This window comes from Helianthus annuus, chromosome 16 (genome assembly GCF_002127325.2).
Source record: "Helianthus annuus cultivar XRQ/B chromosome 16, HanXRQr2.0-SUNRISE, whole genome shotgun sequence".
Taxonomy (NCBI): Eukaryota; Viridiplantae; Streptophyta; class Magnoliopsida; order Asterales; family Asteraceae; genus Helianthus; species Helianthus annuus.
In genome coordinates, this window is record NC_035448.2 from 101,465,747 (window position 1) to 101,481,771 (window position 16,025).

At 37.1% G+C, this 16,025-nt stretch overlaps 1 long non-coding RNA gene and 1 pseudogene across 1 annotated transcript; one reads left to right on the top strand and one right to left on the bottom strand.

Moving 5' to 3' along the window:
* Positions 1 to 4,054: 4,054 nt before the first annotated feature.
* On the top strand, positions 4,055 to 6,310 carry LOC110915858. The gene is made up of 5 exons (XR_002579311.2): positions 4,055 to 4,317; positions 4,419 to 4,468; positions 4,969 to 5,039; positions 5,147 to 5,526; positions 5,949 to 6,310. It is a non-coding gene; the product is annotated as an uncharacterized LOC110915858 (long non-coding RNA).
* Positions 6,311 to 6,874: 564 nt separating this feature from the next.
* On the bottom strand, positions 6,875 to 7,896 carry LOC110917507 (annotated as a pseudogene).
* Positions 7,897 to 16,025: the final 8,129 nt, after the last annotated feature.

Below are 16,025 nucleotides of genomic sequence, written 5' to 3' on the forward strand. Positions count from 1 at the left end.
CCTCGTTGCATCTCGGTGTCTCACGCGGTTATTACTAACCGAAGAAATACCTAAAACTGTCACACCCCGACCGCGTAATACAACAAACCGCGGCGGAAACGTCGGGGAGTGTCGTAACAGAATCATTGTTTCACAACACACGGTAATTGAAGTTTTGTTTTATCTCATTAATTGACTCATTGTTTTCATATAAACCAAATAAATACAACAATTTTCTTTCAAATTTTAAGTCACTAAAGCCCGCGTCCATCCTATATGTAGCAAGAAATCAACAATCGCCACATAATAGAACCTGAAACATATGTGAAAAGAGTCAGCATAAAAATGTCGGCGAGTACATAGGTTTTGTATGTCAAATTCATGGCTTTGAATCCATATTGGAATACCTCGTCCAACTACGAGAGTTGTCGAGTATGTACCTTGAAATCAAAAAGTGTTTGAGATTGCAATATGTTTTATCAACTTTACAAGTTGATATAAGTAAAACCAAAATCATTGTAGCCATGAATCTTGACTAAAAACATTTATCTTTGTAAAACCTAGTAAATCGACTTTGAAAGTAAACATTGTATGGTTTATATCTTTAAGTAAACCTCGTTGTGTGACATCGTTTGAAAACATTCGTCCAAAATCGTTAAAATCGTTTCAGTCATTCAAATCGTTCAATCGTTCAAATCGTCCGTGTTATAAACCATCGTTCAATCATTCGTGTTTTAATTGTGAAATACAATTTTTGGTCGTTCTTTAATGAATACATTCAAACATGTGTTCTAACTCGACTATACCACCCATGGGGTATCTTTAATAGGCCCTAAAAGACCTCTTTAATAAGACTAACAAACCAACACATGATCTGTTAATCAGAAAACAGTTTCTGTCGTTACCCACATTACCCACCAAAGGGATAGTCCGATAACGGGATTTGTCAGATCCTATGGTACCTTAACATACTACTGGTCGGCTTGATCATAGTTAATGAATGTCATTCGTCTATCTTTCGACTAACGCCCCAACAAGTTCGTTCACATTATTGAAATCATCATGTTTTATATAAACCATAGCATTTGTTTATGAAAACTTAAAAAGCATTTAGCACATATGAGTCACCCCAAAACAATTGAAAGCATAAAAGAGGGGAGCTATGTACTCACTTGAGATTGCAAGTATCCTTGATCTAGTGAACTAACAAAGCTCGGGAAGTCAAGGAATCAAGTGGTACCTAGTATGGAATCACTATGTTAATAATCTAGGCCTAAATCGGGAGATAGCATAGAATGAGATCTTGTAAACCAAATGAGTGTTGGAACTTATATGATATGGTTTAACAAGCCTACATTCTGATTTGATACCTATCCTAAGTGCTTATGACCCGTTACGACTCGTTAAGGTAGTTTACAATACTTTAACGTGTCGTTTGTGCAAAAGCGCGTTCGGATGGTCTAACTAGCCCTATGATAAGTATTATATGCCCTAACATGTTTAATTATGTTGCAAAATCAGTTTAGGTGTCAAAATTTTGGTTACATATGCTTAAAATGAAATTATGCTCAAAAAGGGCATTCCCTATACAACTATGGTCACAAAATATGTTTGGTCGGATTCTAATGATCGACCAAACGGCTCGGGTTCGAAAGTCTAAGCGGTTGTCGAGACCGCTTGACTTACGACCCTAAATAAGCACTAAACTAAAAGTGACGAGTTAAACATGTTAAAACATGTTTAACTAAGTTAGAAAACTGATTTGATATCAAAACAAAGTGTTTTGATTCCCGAAAATAGTTTCATTGCAAAATGCACATAGTCGTGCATTTTGACCGAAACTTTGACTCGTCACTTTGACTAGTCAACGTAGTAATCAATAGGTATAATCGCAAGGGATTATAACCATCGTGATTATGCTCACGTTGAAAAGTTCGATTGAACTTTGACTTGACCAATTCATGGTCAAAACCAAAAGTTAAACGGTAATCAAACTGTTTGACTTTCAGCTTGTAATTGCTAAAATGAATGAACAAGCCATGAAAGAACACTTACAAGTGCTCTAAGGCTGGAAAAATGACTAGAAGAACTCAGGTAAGAGGCCTCCAAACAAGTGGTAGCCTCTACTTAGAGTTTGAGATTGAGAAAATGGGATGAGCAAGGAAATGGGCAGATTTGAGGGTGTATTTATACTTGAATTTAAGCCACAAGATCATGCCAAGTGTCTTGTGCGTTGCCCAAGCATGTGTAGGATCATTACAAGTGTTTGGTTCAGATTAAAAGCCTTGAACTTCACTCAAAAAGCCCACAATATTGAAAAACTATGAAGAAAACTCAATGTGCAGCAAGCTGGTTTTCAAAAACAAGGTTTCTGTCCAGATGAAGTGATCGCATCGCGCGACGGCAACAGCCTCAGGCTGTCGCGCCCCGTGAGGGTGTCAGGCAGAAGTTTCAGAATTGGCAGAACAAGCCCCTACAGCTCCGAACTTGTTTTTCGATGCGTATAACCCCCATTAACCCATTTTCAAGGCTCTACAAGGATGTTAAAGCATAGGGGACTTGAAATTTGCTTGGAAATATCATGGATGTCGGTTCGTTTGGTCGTACGATCGCGTTTTTTTTGTTAATTACGACGAAACTCGAACGGACGCGAAAACGATCCAAATTAAGCGACGAATGGTATTTTTTTCATCCCTATCACTAAAATACAATATTCTAGTGATTAAAAAAATTTTTGGATGTCTGGATATGGTCAGAAAGCAAGATGTGCACGTATATGCAAACTTTCACAGTTTTGACGCTTTTAGTCCCTATGATCAAATAAGCGTATTTTCGCATACCAAACCCCTCAAAACTTATTTCTAAGCTATGTTAAGGGTATTTAGGGTATGTTTAGCTTGTGATCTTGTTTCGGAGTGTACGTTGTTATACGAATTGGCAGACTTTTGCAGTTTGTCGCAAGTAGTCCATGTGATCGAATAAACTTGTTTTTGTCAGACCAAACCCTTCAAAACTTATTTCTGAGTTATGTAAAGGTTATTTAAGTATGTTAAGCTTATGTCACTATTCTGGGGTGTACGTTTCATTAAACTGATTACGTTTGCATAATAGTTTACGTAAAACTTCGAGAAAAGCTTCTCGAGAGTTCGGAATACAAAATTTGATATATGTACTTGTCATATGTAATTGTACAAATCCTGAGAATGAAACACAAGATTTCATTGGTTTCGTATTTGTATGATGGTCGAAAAGGAAGAACTGTCACAAAACCCCCTATGGTTGTGTTTATATTTCGTATTTGCATGTAGGTGACCTTGTTCCATTGCGGGTATTCCTTGGTATAAAAGTGTTCATATTAATCATTTGTTACTTGTGCTTCCGTTCCGATAGGGTTTAAATGAGAATGCTAAATATCGCGAAAACCATGAGAACGAATGAAAAAACCACGAGAACTTGGTCAAAAACAATTCAAATTCAAAATTTCTTTTTACACTTATCATTATTGTTCGAATATAATGTTAGAAATTAAATTTAAACGTTTAAATTTACATGAATTTGTAAATAAAGAAAATTTACACATGTGTAAATTTGTTATATTTACACATGCGTAAAAAATCTAGTAAGAGTGATTTTGAGAAGAGAAATGAATTAAATGATATTGTAAATTCTTTTTTGATGTTGTATTTTAATTATAATGAGGTTTGTATTAAAAAAATTCGGTTTTGATTGGTTTTTTCATTCTTTCTCACGGTTCTCGCAATATTTAGCGTTCTCAAGATAACCCTCCCCTATCTATCTATACTACTTTATAAAGCATATAGGAAGGACTTCTTAAAGTCCATAAAAATTTCCTTAAAACACCCTTAATGCATAATGTACAAGTCTTTTAAGCACAACAAACACATTTATAACCTCACTTTCCACATATACCCTTACTAACTCAAACAAAAACACAGATATCATGATCCACCGTCCATTACTTCACATGGATCATGATCCTACCGTCCATCAACTTCACACGGATCATGATCCGCACATCTACTTTTGAAAGCTGTAGTGTTCTTCTCTACACCATATTCCTCTGTCCTACTCGCCAGATCTAGATCTGCACCAAATTCCTCTCTCTGCATTTTCAAAATTTGAATTCCCAAGTGGAAAGAGAGGAGAGGGAGACAGAGAGAGAACGAGAAATAGAGAGAGATGCGATGGAGAAGGAGAGATGACGGCATGAGAAACCCTAAATACAAAATCGTTCAGATCTTGAAGGATTTCCGATACAAAACCTTTGTTAGACGAATAACATGAAGCCGGTTTCTTCATCCGTATGCGGACAACCAGGTAATCGAGTCATCTTTACCTTGTATATTTCTCTAAATCGTTTGATTCATTTGTATTTTTTATTATTTAATAATATTTTTTGTGTTGATTTTTGGTTTTAGGTCAGTGAAATTTGAATCGCCTTTTTGAAGGTTTTCTTGAGTTGCAGCAGGTATCTTTTTTTCATTTTATGCTTAAAGATTTGATCTTGGGTTATGTTTTATTTGATTTCCTTTTGGGTTTTGTTGTTTTGATCATATGTAGTGATTTCTTAGATATTTCTTGATGATCTTTATGCTATCATGTATATGGGTATGCATCAGAATAGATCTATTGTTTTTTGTTCAAGATTTATAAAAAAGATTCATGCTTTTTCTCAATAATTAAATATTGACCTTTGATCTATGTTTTGAGTCTTTTGACATGAATATCTAGGTGTATTTTAGGGTTAGGGTTATGATCTGAACTGGGATTGAAAGATGGAAAAAAAATTGTTTACTAATAATTTGCAGAATTTTCTTTGTAAAAAATCTTGTTTGATCTCTCAATTTCAAAAGGGTATTTATGTAAAATCTTTTATGATCTTGTACAATCACTGGTTTTGTCCCTTTTAGTACCAAAATCTTGAAGTTACCATCATATTTATTGTTCAATATTATTCTAAATTTACAGAAAACAGAGGCTGCAAGAAATCAATTGGAGGCAATGAAGCAAAAGAAACAAACTTTAGAAGCTGAAGTTAGGTATATTATCATCTTGATAATTAAATACAACATATTCAAACGTTATTCCGAATTCGAGAAATTTAAATGTTCATCAAGATTACGGTTCTTGTTCTTTGTTTTTCCAGGTTCTTGAGGCGTCGACGCAAATTTTTATTGAAAACGAGAACATCAACTTCACAAGAAGTGATTTTACCGAATATAGAAACAACCCAATACAGGAAAAGCAAGAAGGAGAAGGTTAATAACCCGAAGAAGGCTACGACTTTGACGAATTTGCCCCCGACTCCAAACGTAATCCAGAGGGGGGAAAATGTATACAAAGAAGAAAAACATTATTAATAACTTGGGAAGAAATGTAAATTTGTATGGTGTTGATCTAAACCAAAGGGTTATAGGGAACAATTCATTTCCAGTGACCGAATTTGTTCAGAAAGAAAACGGTGTTAGTGGTGAGAAACCGTTGGTTCAAGCACGTGCTCCTATATTCGACTTGAACCAGATATCAGTAAGTTTTGCTAAACTTTAGTGAACAATGGAACTAGGGCTGCAAACGAACCGAACGTTTAGCGAACAGTTCGTGAACCGTTCAGCGGGAAGTTCGTTTGTGAAGTTAAATGAATGAACATGACCAGAGGCCTCGGTCTTTCATTTATATTTGTGAACATTCAGTAACGTGTTCGTTTATGTTTGTTTGTGTTCGATAGTTCATTAATGTTTTTAGTTTTATATTGTATTTAAATACTTCAAGATTTCGTTCATGAACGCTTGTTTGTGTTCATTTGTTTCCATATGTGTTCATGAACATTACATATACAGTTCATGAACACATGTATTTCCCTAACGGTTCGGTTCGTTTGCAGCCCTACATGGAACTCTTTATGAAACAGTTTTTAAAGTTTTCTAACGGTATAATATCGTTTTTTTCAGATGGAAGAAGAAGTGCAAGAGAGCTTTGACGATCAAAGAAAAGAACAACAGAATGATTTAATGTTATCGGTTTGTAGGAACGTTGGCGATGGTTCAACGAATCGATCAGGGAAGAGGAAGATCTCATGGCAAGATCCTGTGGCTTTGCGCGTATGATCCAAAGGTTAATTAGCCATAATTATATACTTCAAGATAACGACTTTGATGTTGAGTTGGTAATCGGTTATGGTTATGTTGATATGTTTTTTATAGTAAGTTTATGGTTTTAAACAAGTTTGTGTAAATAAAGGTTTGTGGGATTACTGATTTTTATTTATTTTTTACAATTTATGACAAGACAGTATGAAACTATGAATGATGAATATAATCATGTATGTGCTGGATCAAAAATGTGTTTGATCTATTTGGCTGAATAAACGGGAACATCTTTAGCAAGATTTTGACTTTCTTAGGTCAAAGTTGTGTTTGTTCTCTTTGAAACACAATTGGAATAAAGAAGCAGTCCACTAAATGTAAGAACAAAAACAGAAGTCTGTTTTTGCCAATTAAAGTAAGAATTTTTATTATGCAAGTTGTTTTCATGGTTTAGACTGATAACAACATTCACAATTGACCTTCATCTCTTTATGATTATACTAAAAATCTTTACTTTCCTTTTTTTTTTAATTAAATAATATTTTTTTTATACTTTTATCATTGTATTTTCTCTCACAATTACTTCCAAAAAATATTAAAAAATTATATAGAATAAACAGTGTATTCTCTAAATTTACTAATGAACATAAAGCGTGAAGCAAGTCAAGCTCGAGCTCTCTTAAGTACAGCGAGTCTTAACGAACTTGACTCGACTCGGTTACAGGCAGGCTTTCTGATGCCCACAAGTAACCAGTCAAATCTTTAAAAATGTCAGAAACAAATATATCATAAACTCAGATCAAGCACCATACTTCACATGGCATCCAAGATTTAAGACAGCAATTATGTTATTTGAGTGATACAAGTTCAACTTCAAAAACATTTCACAGCAATACTCTACTACAAACTCTAATACAAGAGATTAAGCATGACTTCTATTGCCATTACAAAACAAAAAATTATGGGAAAGAAAAAAAATTATCAACTTAAAGTATGATATGTTATCCGACCCATTTCAACCGTTTTTCAAACGGGGACAACAGAATTATAATGCTCACCGAGCCCAAACGCGTGCTTATGATACGACAATATAATACTCGAACCCAAAGACTCACCAGATTTGTACTCTTTTCCCATCTCCACATCAGGAAAAGATCCCGAAAATATCATGATATGTTTCTTCAAGCAATGAGTCAACGCACCGAGTTCAAGTTGACCACCCCAAGCAGCCGTTGACTCGACTTTATTACAGTAACTCTCAAACCTCTTTTCCACAACAGGGTCATCACAATCTCCATCCGTAACTTCCGATAGAAAAAAACGGAAGAAAATCGGACGAGTTTTGCCGCATATAATCCGCCACCAATTTTCTAAGTTCTTGAAATGTGTAGAAAGTCAAACCTTTGACTTTTAACTGGTCTTCAACAGCTATGTAAAGACAATGCCCGTCTGGTTTGATTTCGTTAATCACCAAACCAAGGGGTTCAAGTTTTTTCTCTAATCGTTCATTCTCAACCATTCGATCGCTTACAATACCGCTTTGTTCTTCTTGTATTCTTTGCTCTCGGGCTGCTTCTTGTTGGGCCCGTTTTTCTTTCCGTTTTGCGCTTTTACTGGGCTTTGCGTGCTCAATTCGGTTGGTAACGGAGACCCCGGCTATGGCCTTTGCTAAAATAAGGGGGCGATGATGGGGTTGTAGGCAGATTTTTTTAAATATTGAAGGTTTCAAAATCCTTTTGCAAAATGGCAGTGTCGTTATATGTCGGGAGAGGCGGCATAATTGGCCTTGAAGTTGCATATTTGTACTACAAATTGGCGGTGTTGATGGTGTTGTCGAACACTACACCTTTGTGCAATGGCGTAAGCCCGTGCAGCAATGTAGTGTTGGTTAGTTAGCTTTCATGAGAAAATCGGTGGTCTGACCTGTTCCAAGCATGAGGACTCTGGTGGTCAATGGTTTTACATAGGAAGCATCAGCTCCCACCACTATAAGCTTGTGGTTAGTAATGGTGAAAAATAGTTGTTGATTTAAGGCAGGATTAATCACCCTAATTAGGCTCTTTCCTATTTATTTAGAAGGCATGTCCGTGAAAGCTGTGAATCTTTATTACACATAATTGAGTGATTTGACATGAATTTGAATGATTTTAGAATCCTAGGTAAAGTTTATGTCTTGTTATTATCCAAAAACAACTAAATTTATTTATTACTCTTGAATTATATGTGATTATTTGTGTTTTAAAATAGTGTTTTTAGTTGTTCATGTTGGATTTCTACTTGAAATTGCTAGAAAAATGAAAAAGAAAGTTCGTTTGGAAACTTAACAGCCAAGGCCGGTCACAAAAGGCAATCACTACCTGTAGATAATCTGAAACCTAATACAAGTTAGAAATTTAAGAACATGCTTTTGTCATTGATCTACCAGGAGCTACTATGTATTTTATTTTTGAGGATAAGTCGTTTTGTAATTTAATTTAAGAGTGTTTGGATGTGTTGCAATAGTATATTTCCAGATTTTTGGAAAAAAGTCAAAGATGTAGCAAGTAACAAAAGGCTTTTATGACATACGAAATATGTTAATTCACAATCTTTTCAAACTATATGTTAATTCCCAAACTTATTTAAACTAAATCCGACGCCTCGCTTGCGGTATGCGCATATAATGTATATATATGTGGGCGCTCGGGGGGCAAAAGTGAAAGTGCACTAATTTTAACGTTATTTTACTAATTTCGTGAAAATAATGTTAAAAGAGAGGATGGTTAATCATGCATCATGTGGTGGCGTTGATAGCCGAAAGACAAGGGAGTACATGCACTAATTGGCCGTTGTCTTAATTGCCGAGTGTTATGTGCCTTATGTCCAAGGTTTGATACAAAACTACCATCGAGCCGGGGGTCTCACTGGAAGCAGCCTCTCTATTCCTACGGGGTAGAGGTAAGGCTGTCTACATCTTACCCTCCTCAGACCCTACCTTAGCTTTGCTATTGGTGGGATTTACCGAGTATGATGATGATGATGATGATTTAAACTAAATCCAAATTCAATTGAATTTAGATAAATAAAAAAAGTAATTATCAATATAACAATTGATGAAACCCCTTAAGAACAGTTCAAGTTTCCAGGTTTCACATGACCGAAATCTGCCGGTCTTCAACACACCGCTGAAAACACCCAACCCCATCGTCCTTTTACGTTTTCATATTTGCTCAATCTCAATCAGGCGGCGTTGGCGGTACTATTGGCAGACGAGGAGTCGCCGGCCATGGCCTACGACCGTCCTCCTCACCCCGGTTACACACCTCGCTGATGGCAATGATGGTGGTTATGTAGTGTTTCATTTGTGTGGTTAGCTATCACCACTGTCGGTCACTTCCACTACCGCCACCGCCATCACCGCCGCCGGTATCGCCGCCGCTTGCAAATCTGAAACCCTAACATCGAAACCCTTCGTTCTCTTATAAGGTTTCTGCTGGTGGAATTTTTGTGTGGCTGGTTGTGTTTAAGCTGACTGTTGTTAGGCTGTGATAAGTATCATTCATATAGATCATTCACAAAGATGGCGCGGCAAGGGTGGTGGATGGTAGGTATAGACCTGCAACCCACCTTGCAGCCAGCTTCACTCTGAGCCTTAGATTTGTTTTTATTAATCGATTGGTAAATTTGGTGTTATCTCTTCAACTTTTATTGATTTCTTAACGGGGGATCAGAAAGCCCTTTCCTGGTTCAACGGTGAAGGTACTGGACTAGGGTTTACGGAATCCATCTGATCTTAGCTTTGATTTCCGGCTGATGAAGTTCTCCTTTTAGGGTTAACTCGAGGATGGTGTTGAACAGGGAGGGTGATGGTACAAGAAATGGTCATCATGTTGAAGGAATCAGGTGTTATTAAGGGCCTGTTTGGTTGCCACTTAATGGATCCATTCAGAGGCTTTATGTCTGAATCGGTCAGACATGGAGTGTTTGGTTCATCATTTTACAACCTCTGAATGAAACTATGGTTCTCTGAATGGTTCAGCATATTGTGAGCTCTGAATGAAACTGAATGAAACTTATGACCCTTATGCCCTAACAACACACGCATATCTCTTCTCCCCCTCCATCTGCACACCACAGCCGCATCCTCCATCTTCACACCAGGCGGCGCTCCTCCACTCCACACCTCCATAGTCGCCGGCCTCCTCCACTCCACACCTCGATAGCCGCCGCCCTCCTCTACTCCCGACCTCCACAGCAGCCGCCCTCCCCCTCAATCGAAGCTCCACCGCCGCTGCCCTCCTCCACTCTGGACCTTCCACAGCCGCCGCCCTCCTCCTCAATCGAACCTCCACAGCCACCGGTTGTTGTACGAGGTGAATGGCATCGGTTTGAGTGAATTGAAGCTTGTAATTTCTTTTGATGTGGTTTTCTTTCTCCAAATCGGGGTTTATTATTCTTTATTTAGGTTGTTGATTGTTGATTTTATGCTTTTGTAATCTGTATTGAGAGTTGTGTTGATGAATTTTTGGTGTTGCCACAGTTGGTATTTAGTTTTGTTGAGAGGGGTAAAAATGTCATTTTACACGGTCATTCAGAGGTGCAACCAAACAGCACTTTACTGGTTCAGCACTTACTGGTTCAGACCCTCTTACCCATTCAGACCTCTTATTCATTCAGCACTTATTGGTTCAGATGTTGCCAAACAGCCTCTAAGTCAATTAAATATGCTTTTTATAAATCCTTCTTTAATCTCATTTCCAATCAAAGGTAAATTACTGTTCAAAATCCTTAATTGTTTTTTTCCCCATCAATGCCTTATTCTCTCTTTAATCTTATCTACAACCGTTCTGTTTTTTTTTTTTTTTTTTGGAATCAAAAGAGGCGATCTGGAGTTCATGTTGAAGAGGCTAAATAGTTAAGGCATCAACCATAAATCGAGAAGTCACAATCGGTTCACCAGGTAATTTGTCTGTTACAGGGCCGGTTATGAGCAAGTTCAGAGTGAGCTTGAGAACAGGGCCCAAATAATTAAAGGGCCCAAAATTTTTATGTTTTCTTTATATATATAGCCCAATTATTTTACAGGCCCCAAAGTTTGGTAACAAACCCAATTCCTTAACTGATTATAGGCCCAAACCTTTGTCAAAATTTTTGTTAATTTGTTTTATCTATTTCATAACAATATAAGTTTATGTTATATAAGATTTGCGAATAGGGCCCAATTTTTTTATCTCGAACAGGGCCAAAATTTTTTTTGGGATTTTCGGAGACGGCCCTGGTCTGTTAAAACACTTATTTTCTTTAGGCTAGGGAGAGCAGTTCAAGGTCTCAACCCGGTCGGACCATCGAACCTAACCACCTAGAGATATGACCAACCCGTTTAAGGATTTAGTGTAAGCTTCTTAGTTCCCTGATTTGGTGAGTTCCCGGTTCTGGGTATGAACCGTGTATGTTCACGTGGGAAGTGTATGCAAAGTTGATCAAACCACGAATGTCTCTCACCGATGAACACAATGGCCTGGAACTTGAGATCACAATCATCCATCTGCAATTTTTGTATATTAAAACAAACCATCCGGTAATTTGGATTTATAACTAAAGATTCATAACTAGCTAATGAAGATTTCATTTTATGTTTGAGATTGCTTACTGAAGGTGCCATTTTAATGTTTAATTGCTTTATTTAATACTTAGTCAACATAATGGTTATTGAGTTTAGAATCTACAAAGTAATTTTGTATAGCAAAACAAACCATCAGGTAGTTTACATTTATTATAACATGTTTTTTGTTTGTGTTGCTGCAGATTCTGATGGGATTTTAGTTCTCCTCGGTAGGATTTTTTAATTGATTTCACATCAGTTAATCGTCTACTAGAGCCTTAATTGAACGTGAATTTGAATTCTAAATTACTATAGGCCAGTCATGGTACGCTTGCCTGTGGATCAGGTCGTTAAGTTATTGTTCTTTAATCTTTAGCATGTTAAATTTATTGTTGGTGCAGTTGTCTGTCGACTACATCTTCGTTCGAGTCTTAGAGTCTTAGAATAGGATTGATTGTAAAATGAACGAAATACGAGAAATTGTGTAATTGTATAGGTTCTAGATAGTTGGATCGCTCATTTGGACACTCAAGTGTATGAGCCGCTCGAACGGACACATGTTGGACCGCTCTTATGACATGTATGGACCGCTTATTGGGCCTGTCCAATAAGCGGTTCCCAATCTCTATATATAGCCTGATGAGCGATCTAAACAGTAAGAACAGTTGGAACATTGTGTAGAAATCGTGCCGAAGCTTTGCCGGTGCGAGATTTGAGCTGTAAACGTCTGATATTAGTAAAACAAGTAGTTAAAGTGATTTGCCTGCTGTTTCTACCTTAGTTTCTTGTAATTCCGCACCTGAAACCAAGGAGAAAGCCTCTGAACGACTCGTTCGGGTCAGAAACGATCCTACAAGTGGTATCAGAGCTAGGAGCTCGATTGCTTGATCAAACACGTCGTTCTCGTACAGATTTCAGCCGATTCAGAGCCAAATCAGATCCGAATTTCATCAATTTCATCACTTTCTACTCCTTTCTTACGGTTTATACGAAAATTCGACAAATTGAACGTGATTTCACGGTCCGTTTCGTCTGAATTTTTGACATTATGTGCGAAATACGTTGAATTGAAACCCTACCAAGTTTCACGTTGAAACACTAAGCCGTTTTGGAGAAATTGCAGATTTTCTGTCCGAATTCGCGTCACATTTCAGGTCTGGATCGCTCGTAATATTGTGGTTGGATCGCTCATTTGGAAGTTTCTTGGATCGCTCGTAATCAATGCGTGTGAACCGCTCCAAAAAATACTTCTGAACCGCTTATTCAACACAGTGAACCGCTCATATGAACCTTATAGTATTACGTGTGAACCGCTCATACGTCAAGTATTGAACCGCTTTTATGACACATGTTGGGTCGCTCATAATTACCTATATTGAACAACGTGAACCGCTTTTAAGTCAGTATAGCTGAATCGTCCCATGTGAAGCTCAGTGGTTGTCAGTTGTTTTTTATTTGAAGCCCACCGCCCCACTTACCCAATCTTTAAAGCCCACTTCCACCGCCCATGTGAAGCACACTTACGTGTAGTTGTTGATTGAACATTGATAGTAATTGTTGATTGGATTCAAGTCGCCGCCCCATTAATCCATTGGCCACCGCCCAAATTTTTAACCCACCACCCCCATTAACCAATCACATTTTGAGAACCGCCCAAACTCACCTAAACGGCCCAATTGTTGATTAGTGTAGTGGACTGGAGGTGCCACCATTTGAAGGTAAACACGTGTCGGGTTTGTTTTTGCGAAAAATGGCAATGGTGTTTGATGAACAGGAGAACTATTATTTCGAAAGATTTAATGATTGGCATCACGGATTTCTAGATGAGGGTTATAGAAAAGTGAGCAAAGATGGATGGGCAAAAAGGTTTAAATATTTCGTGTGTCTGAAAGACGAAACGTTGGATGATCTTAAAGACCGATATAGTGTTTTACTGAATTATCTGAAAGATCATGAGATATATCCGTCAAATGTTGAAAAATTGGATAAATTTGCAGATGCATTACCGATTGAATGGGGTGAATGTTTGAAGAATTTAAGGGAGAACTCAAATTTTTCAAAACTACCTCTAAATCAATTCATCAGCAAACTTAAAGCTCATGAACTTGAAGTTAGAAAGAAAAAGAAAGATTTGATCAAGGTTTTGGAGTATAATGTGCTAGATCTAAGTTCAGATGTGATTGAAGAGATGCACAAAAGGGTTACTAAATGTATCAGGGCAAAACATGTGATGAAATACGATTTTAAGAGAGGTTGTTATATTGATAATAATGGAAATCCTCTTGATTTCGTTAAAATGTTCTGTGCAGGTACATTCACAGCAAAGGAAGAAGAAAGTCCAAAAGCTGAAGAATCGGTGAAGAATGAAACAGTGTGCTCTAAGTGTGACAACTTTAAGACTGACAATGACAAACTCGTGAAAGACATGGCAAGTTTGGCATCTGAAGTCAAAAAGTTGAAAGACGAGAAGCACGTTGTTGAAAATCAGATTCTTATTTTGAAAGAAAATTGTGAGAAGTTGAAAGCTGAAAATGACAAACTGTTGGTTGATTTTAACAGTTTGACATTGAAAAATCAAGAATTTGAGGGGCAAGTGAAAATTCTTGAAGATGGGAGAAATGTGTTTAGTAAAAACAACATTGAAAAACAAAAGATGATAAATTCCCATCTTCAGAAGATTGTCGAACTTGAAAAAGAAGGTGAAAGCGCTCAAAAGAAAATCAAAGAGTTGGTAAAAGAGCTTGAAAACAAACAGAAATCTTCAGAAGATTTAGATTTCTGGATTAAGCTTGAAAACAAGAATCTGAAAGCGAATGAATCAAAATTTCAGGAACAGATAAAAGTTTTGATGAATGAAAAATCTGTTCTTGAAAATTTGAAGAATGATAATGAGAAAACAATCAAGTCTCATTTTGGGAGAATATCTCAGCTTGAAAGTGAAGCTGAGAATTCGAGGAACAAAATTGATGAACTTGAGAAGAAATTGATAGGTTTTGTGACTAAATCTGACAGTTTGAATTTTCCCTGTCCAAAACCAATCAATTCAATTCCGATAAGTGAAAAGGCTACAAACTTTGACAAAGTCAAAGTCGGAGATTGTGATGAGAAAACTGATGAGGAAAATGAGAAATTTTATTCAGCAGATGATTCTGAGACAGAGTCTGATGATGAAAATGTTAAAAAAGAAAAACAAAAATTGTTTTTAAAGTTGAAAGAAAAATTTCAGAAAACTGTTCTGCAATCAACTGAAAAAGGTGAATGCTCTAAGCAAAAACCTGTGAAGAAGATTGTAGAACAGAAACAAAAATTTAAAAATGAAAGAAAAAACTCATCAGTACGATCATCCAATCAAAGGAAAAAATTACAAAAAGTAGAAAATGAAAATTCAAAAATTATTCTGTGCAGGAGGAACTACAGTGCTAAAGCGTCAAAACCAGCAAACTTGAGGAAGGAATATCACCAAGCCAGACAATGCTATGATCTGAGCATTTGGTGTGAAAATGGTGATAGGTACGATAACAGAATGTGTTACAGCTGCGGATATCACGGACATATTGCTGTTAACTGCCAATACTGGAGTTATGAGACCAGGAGGTGCTATAATTGCAATATCAAAGGTCACATTGCCAGAGATTGCCCAAGAAGATCGAATGACAGATTGAGGGCTAATTCTCAGAAATCGGCAAAGATTCCAGTCAAAGTCAAGCCCCAGGAGCAGAAGGTTCTGAAACCTAAAGTTCCAGAACAGTCAATTCAGGAAAAGAAAGTTAAACTTTCACAGGGGCAGAAAGACAGACTGAGGAAAAAGAGAAAGAAGGCAAGAGAGTATCTTGAAAAGATTTTGTCCTCGGGTTCATCCGTTGGAAAGAATATAAGTTCTGATGAATCAACTCCCTCGGATGCAAAGTCAAGAAAAACCGAATTCGTCAGATGCAAATCTGAGGACTAAAGAGGATAAGAAAAAGAAGAAAGTGAAGTTTTCACTTCCTGGCGATGAATCTGTTTCTTCGGAAACAAAGGAGCCACATGTCGGCGATGAATCTGACTCATTAAAGTCAGACAAGCCACATTCAGGCAATGATTCTGGAATGGTAAAACCAGAGGAGCCATGTGTTGAGGTAAAGGTCGAGAATTCTAGTTTAACAATAGATGAGAAAAATTTTCCACCATTGTTGAATAAGAATTCAAAATCACCCAAGGCTGGTCAGGCTTGGGTGAAACTTTTCAAATAGAAAAACCTGACTTGCCGGAGCTCCCAGGTTTGTAAGAGTGGAGCATGAATCGGCATCTTTTTAAATCTGTGTTTGAAGATTTTGCAGGAATTGCCGGAGATCCCAAGATGGTATCGTGGATCATGAATC